The following is a 7440-nucleotide window of genomic DNA, read 5'->3' as shown; positions in this document are numbered from 1 at the left end:
CCAAACTCATTTAAATAGAGCTGCTCTGAAATATGACAATCGCTCGACGCGAGATGGTTGTCCGCGCTCTCTCTCTCTCTCTCTCACACACACACATAATTTATATGTCATGACTTATATTTCAAGGGAGATGAGGAAATGAGATTTTAGGACCGGGGAAAGAGATGGGAAAGAAGGTGACAATTAAAATATGTTTTCTTGCAATAACGATAGCGGCATGTTTTGGATTTATTTACTTATTTTGAGCATGTTTAGCTCACCTCGTTATTTTTTTTCCTGAGATTGATTGATTGAATTCATTTACCTGATTTATACTCTGCCTTTCTCACCAACGGAGACCCAAATCGACTTCTGTCATTCTCCTCTCCTCCATTTTAACCTCACAACAACCCTGTGAGGTAGGTTAAGCTGAGCGTATATGACTGCCTGGCCAAAGGTCACCCAGCAACCTTCCATTGCAAAGCGAGGATTCAAATCTGGTCTCTTACACTCTAACCACTACACCACATTGACCAACCACTATACCCACTAACCACCACACCACACATCTACGGTTGCCAGATCCCCCGGAGCCCAACCCAGGGGATGAGGAGGCGTGGAGGGTCACACACGAGAGAACTTACCTTGTGTGTGCACAAAGCACATGAACACTCCAGAGCTCTTCCTTGTCATGCCAGAAGTGACGTAATTCCCAGCGCAACAAGAAGAGCTCCGGACCACATGGGAGTCAACACGGGCCCATTCCTCATGCTTCCCCCTCCCCTTGCCAGCCAGGTGAGTGGGGGGGGGGTGGAAGGAGGGAGCGGGGGATTCTGGTAACCCTACACAGATCTGGCACAAGACCGGTTTAACACCCAAAGGTGAGAGCCAGGGTGTTGTAACGGTTAGACTGTCGGACTACAATATGGGAGACTTGAAGTTGAATCCCTGTCAGGTCGAGTGTGAACAGGTGTTAGAAAGTACAGAAATAATTAACATACGGCCACTCGTCAGAGGGTGACATCAGTTGCAGCTCTCTCCTAAGCATTCACTCAGTAACAAAACACAAGTTTGCTGTTGCATCATGTGCGAAATGCCCATTAGGCACATCATAAAGACCTTGTAGTTCCTGTACGGTATGCTGTGATTTCACAGGATTGCAGGAAATGAATAGAATGTGATTAGGCAAAGAATACAGATTCCTAATGAGCTCAGTAGTAATTTAACTGAAGAAGAAGAAGAAGAAGAAGCCTACATCTCAGATTTCATTTTTAAAAAGAAAAACAAGTTTCTAGCCCTGGTGATGACAAATATATATTTAGATGTTTGTACATCATCTCGTCTCATAAAATGTTAGAAACTAGGGAGGCGGTTGAAATAGATTTCAAATTAGCTCTTTGCTCCACCCCAGAATAAATTATTCAAACAAGTGAAATAGCAGAATAAAGCATTGCAAAATTAAGAACAATGATGCAAATTATCTCAATCTGCATAATTTACTCAGCCCCACAGAATACGGCTGAGCATGCTGGCAACTCGGGTTACTCTAAATGATACAAAGCATTTTTCAAACATGTTTCTGGAAGGGTCGTCTCATAAACAGTGAGTGATTCATCATTATTCCCTTTCAGCGACGGTACCTTACTGGAACAATTAGGCTGTAAAGAAGACAAGCCTCATCCATTTATTTGTTTACTCATACGGTGACTTAAACAGCCCACCTTCCTCATTGTCATAGGATATGACTATTAACACACTCAAGTTTCTCCTCTAGGAACGAGAGCCACTTCGGCTGGGATACCGAGCAGAGGTGCTGGCCGGAAACCGGAGATCCCTTGAAACCTGCAGTTCTGTGCACATTTCTTTGGAGAAATGATCACATGGGGATCTTGCAAAACACATGATGCCATGTCATCATGCTTCCATTTTCATTGCCCCCAGTGGCAGCTATTTAATCAGGGTGGGAAATGCTAGATTACGATGACATCACATCCTGTGTTGTGTATTGTCCCATGAACTGAGGAGCAGAGGAGGCAGAGATCTGGCGCTGTTGTTTTTAGTTGCGCAACTGTGCTTCTGCAACACCTGGCAGCATCTATTTATTTATTTATTTATTTAATTAATTAGTTGTATATTCCACTCTCCCCGCAAGCGGGCTCAGAGCAGATCACAACAGTATACAGACACACCAATAAAACTACTTGACAGCATAAAATACAAAATATAAAATGAGCAACAACAATATAATGTTTAAAACATCTACAGAGCCAATGTGGTGTGTGCGTGAGTACATTTTCCTGCACATGGGAGATAAAGGTTCAAATCCATACTCAGCTACCAAATGTATTGGGTAACCTTGCTATCTCTCAGCCCTGCCTGCTGTGCAGGATCGTTGTGAGAATAAATAGGGGAGATGGAACCATGTACACTTCCATATACTCCTTAAAGGAAGCAGGGAATTTAAAATATCCATTGCGTCCATGCAACCGTTTTATTTTGCCTCAACAATGCCCCTCTCTTGTTCATTTTCTAGCATTTGACTAGATCACAGCACTGCCATGCCTTTTCCCTGGCGCGTTGCTGTGACTCCCTACATTTACAAGCGCCATGTCATCTTCAGTATTATTTTGCAGCATCGTATCCTTGGCAGAGTATGTTTATAAAGAACATTGAAATGGGACTTGTAAGTGCATTTTTTAAAGAATGGGTTTTTCTAATGTTTCATTTCTCGAGCAGCTGTTGTTTTTACGCTCTTGCCGGTGTTGCTATGGTCGGGTGTCAATGTTGGGGCCGTAATTTTGTTCATGCGCAGAACACCTTGAATGGTCTGGATTGAGCAGGGTGTTTCCATCATCACATTGTCTTTTCAAACCAATTCTCACAAATCATCTCCCCATCCATCAACAAGTACCTTTTGAAACCTCCGTTCCTATTTATTTGTGTGGTGGAGAGTGCCCTCAAGTCATAGCTGACTTATGGCAGCCCCAGCTGGGGTTTTCATGGCAAGAGACTAATAGAGGTGGTTTGCCATTGCCTGACTCTGCAACTCTGGTCTTCTCTGGAGGTCTCCCATCCAATTATGAACCAAGGCTGATCCTGCTTAGCTTCTGAGATCTGACAAGATCAGGCTCTTCTGGGCTATCCAGGTCAGGGATAGATAGATAATGGTAGTGGTAGAGTGCTGTCAAGTCATAGCTAACTTATGGTGACCCCTGGTGGGTTTTCATGACAAGAGACTGAGGTGGTTTGCCATTGCGTGCCTCTGCAACCCTGGTCTTCATTGGAGGCCTCCCATCCAAATTACTAACCAAGGTCAACCCTGCTTAGCTTCTGAGATCTGACGAGATCAGGCTCACCTGGGCCATCCAGGCTCCTACTTATTTACTGAGATATTTATAACCTACTTTTATTCCAATGGAAACCTAAAGCAGCTTACAACATGTTCTCCCCTCCTCCCTTATATCCACACTGCAACAAGGCTGTGTGGTAGGCTAGGCTGAAGGTGTGTGTGGCTGACCTAAGGTCACCCAGCAACTTTATATGGTGGAGCAGGGTTTCGAACCTGGGTCTTCCAGATCCTAATACGACACTCTGACTACTACTCCACACTCTGCATAATCTGCTTTCATGACTGTGTGTTGCATTGTCAGATTTTATTGAATCTTGACATTTACCAGTAATTCTTAATACCTGAAGAGGGTGAGGGGGAAATGTCAGATAATTCTGACCAGTGCTAATACATTTCAAAGGAGCTCCACATTATAGAGAATGCTTGGCTACTTCTGAATTCCCCCCGGACATATACACTATCCAACATATTGTACAATGTATTCTGTGTTCTTAAATTATTGCAGTGTTAATTTCCCTGGCCTGAATCATTGACTGCCCCTCGTGCTAGCAAGGAGGTGAGTATTATAATAACATCTGGACCTGGGTAAAGCAGAATTAGACATTCTTTTTAATATACAGGGGGCACATAAAGCCATATTAATATGGCTGTAACAGTGTCAACTAGAGATGGGCACGAACTAGAAAAAATACAAACCATGTGGTTCGTGGTTCGTCAAACTTCACAAACCACGAACCTCAAACTTTCACAAACCTGCCCATGGTTCGCAAACCGGTTCATTTGGTTCATGAAAATGTCACATCCAGGTCAGAAAAGCATCATTTTCAGGTCAGCAGAAGTTCACTTCCGGGTCAGAAGAAGATCTGCAGGAAGTCCATCCCCTGTTGCCTAGGAAACTGATTGATTGGCACCAGGCTGTTTGCAGTGACGAACCAAAAAACCCGAACCAAACGAACCAGCCTAAAGTTCGTGGTGGTTCATCAGAAATGAGATCTGGCAAACCCCAAACCGGCGTGGTTCGTGCTTAATTTTGGTTCGTATTTAGGTTCGTGCCCATCTCTAGTGTCAACCTAACAATGCCATCCTAAGCAGAGTTATACTCTTGACTTCAATGGACTTCAAAGGCTGTAACTCGGCCTAAGGAGCAAATGCCCTGCAATGAGATTGGTGCAAATGTCAAAAATATGTCTCATGATACAGACATTTCTGACATTTCTTATGGAGCCACTTAAGAATCACTGGTAAATGTCAACACATGTCCTGAAAAAAATGAATCTAACCCATCCAACTCTGCCACTTGTCAAAAAATTACTCCTCATATGGGTACATGAAGCTTCCTTAATACTGAACCAGAGCGCTGGTGATCCAGGCAGTACTGCCTACTCAGACTGCTAGCAGCTCTCTGGGGTCTCAGGCAGAGATCTTTCACACCACCTACTGAACCTTTTAGCTGGGGATCGAACCTGGGACCTTCTACCTCCCAAGCAGATGCTCTACCACTGAGTTATGGCCCTTCCTCATAAGAACTATATCTCTCAGCTCTGTTCTCGCCTCTGTCCTTCCTTAGAATATGGTTCATTCTTATATGTATACATTTATTGTATTTATTTGTTCATACGCTTTTTTCCCTCCTCTGCTTTATCCACACAGCAACAACCCTGCGAGGTAGATAGGCTCAAGCAGAGAAATGGTGACTGGCCCAAGGTCACCCAGCATTGTTTTTCTACCTTTTGTAGTCCTAGTCCTTTTGCGTTGTTTATCTGCTGATTTATGAGGTCTGGTTATTCGCCTCCTTACTTAATTAATTTATACCCCAGCATTCTCACCTTTTAGTTTCATTTTTGATATTGTGCAATCCATCTCAAGGAGGGTTGCCAGGTCCCCCTGACTCCCATGTATATTGGGAGTCACACACACACTCCCGGGCCTGCACAATGACATAATAATAATAACAACAACAACATTTGATTTATATACCGCCCTTCAGGACAACTTAATGCCCACTCAGAGCAGTTTACAAAGTATGCCATTATTATCCCCACAACAAAACACCCTGTGAGGTGAGTGGGGCTGAGAGAGCTCTGAGAGAGCTGTGACTGATCCAAGGTCACCCAGCTGGCTTCAAGTGGAGGAATGGGGAATCAAACCCAGCTCTCCAGATTAGAGTCCCGTGCTCTTAACCACTACACCAAACTGGTTCCCAAAACTTTTGGGAAATGATGTCATCACGTGGGCCGCAGCCACCCCCGGGAGCGATCCTGTGCTCCACAGGGGTAGGGGAATTGTGCTCGATTCAGCCGAAATTGGGCCAGATCAAGCTTAAATTGGACCCCGATCGGTTTGGAATGGGCCACTGCAGAGCGATTCAGGCCCAAATCAAGCCGGATTAGGCCAGTGGGAGTGTGCCATGCCTCCCAGGAGCACGCTGTGCCTCAGGGGAACACTCCCCCAGGAGGCCCGTGACTCCCCCACTGGCCAGGTAAGCGAAGGTGTGGGGGGGTGGAGGATGGGAGCAGGGGATCCTTCGCCTCCAGTGGGGGAATGCCAACCCTAGTCTCACATCTCAGCAAGAAAGATGGTCTGTAAAGTAAATGATAAATAATGCTTGGAGAAGAGCAGAATGGGAAATGGGATGAACTACAAGGCAAGTTTCGAAAGGGTATCTACATTAATCTGCCATAGCCTAAGTAACAAAGACTCTTGCAGCACCTTTGTGTCTAGGGCCTTTAACGAGGGGTGGGATGCTTCAGCCAGAAACTGCTGAGTTTGAAATTATATGGGGATGTGCTACTATCAAACTTAGACTCAATAGAAGCATAGGATGGTGAATTCATTATGAATGTTAATTGTTCCTTATTACAGGTTTATGTACACTAATTCATCAACAGTTGGGAGTGTCCACACTTAGGGTTGCCAACCTCCAGCTGGTGCCTGGAGTTCTCCCAGAATTATCACTGATCTCCAGACTACAGAGATTGAGATTATTTCCCCTGGAGAAATTGGCTGCTTTGGAGCATGGCCTTTATAGCATCAAATTCTCACCCCCTCCCCAATTCTGTCCTCTCCAGGCTCCACCCCTAAATCTCCAGGAATTTCCCAACCCAGTATTGGCAACCCTATCCACACTGACTCTGAGTGGCCCATTTACCTTTTTGACTGGATCTTGTTTTCATCTGTGCCCTGCAATGGAATCTCACAGGCGTATGCGGTGAGAAACTATGCATTTGGGCTGTAATAATAGACCCTCTCCACTTGGTCTGTTTGTGGCTTAGGAATTACAGTTGCCAGTTCCCCCTACCCACTAAACAGGAGGTTGGAGACCCAGCACCTACTTTTAGATGTCCCTCTCTTGTGTGCACTTTGTGCGCACATGCTCCCAGCCTGCACAATAATGTCACTTCTGGTTCCTACATAGGGTTCCCAGGTGCCTGCCAGTGGCGGGAAAACTCCCAGGGATTTGCCCCCTTGTCTGTTGATCGCCCAGCGATTGGTGGGAGGGGCCAAGCTCCTAGAGGTTGCCCGCCACTGGGAGGCGCCTCAGGAATGCACACCACTCGTGCAATCTCAACCGGCGTGGTGGCATCACTTCCGGAAGTGACATCATCATACCAGCTCCATGTGGAGAACGGGAGTGCTCATTTGGCCAGCGTGATGATGTCACTACCGGAAGTGATGTCATCGGGTCTGCCCTGGGGCATGCGTGCAAAGAGCACATGCAAAGAGGATCCTCATGAGTGGCAAGAGGTAAGTGCCAACTCTCTCTACCTCCCGGCAGGAGGTAAGAGGAAACTGGCAACTGTACACCCACACTCCACAAGGGGCCAATTCAGGCCCAATTCAGCCCAATTTAATCCCAAATTGACCTGGATTGGGCCACTGCGGAGTGCGGGAGTACACTGCACCACCCAGGAACATGTCCCAGGAGCCATGTTCCCCCCCAATCAGGTAAATGGAGGGTGGGAGTGGGGGATCCCTCACCCCCAGCAGGGGACCGGCAACCCTACTCAGGATATCTCTCTCTCTAACAGAATGAAGTGCTTCGTTCATCTGACAAATGGCAGAGGCCATTTGTCATAGTACATTTTTTGAAGGGGGGGGGATACTTTCCTGGG

The sequence above is a fragment of the Eublepharis macularius genome, chromosome 5 (genome assembly GCF_028583425.1).
Source record: "Eublepharis macularius isolate TG4126 chromosome 5, MPM_Emac_v1.0, whole genome shotgun sequence".
NCBI lineage: Eukaryota > Metazoa > Chordata > Lepidosauria > Squamata > Eublepharidae > Eublepharis > Eublepharis macularius.
The sequence above is the reverse complement of the archived record's forward strand: the minus strand, read 5'-3'. Positions refer to the sequence as shown.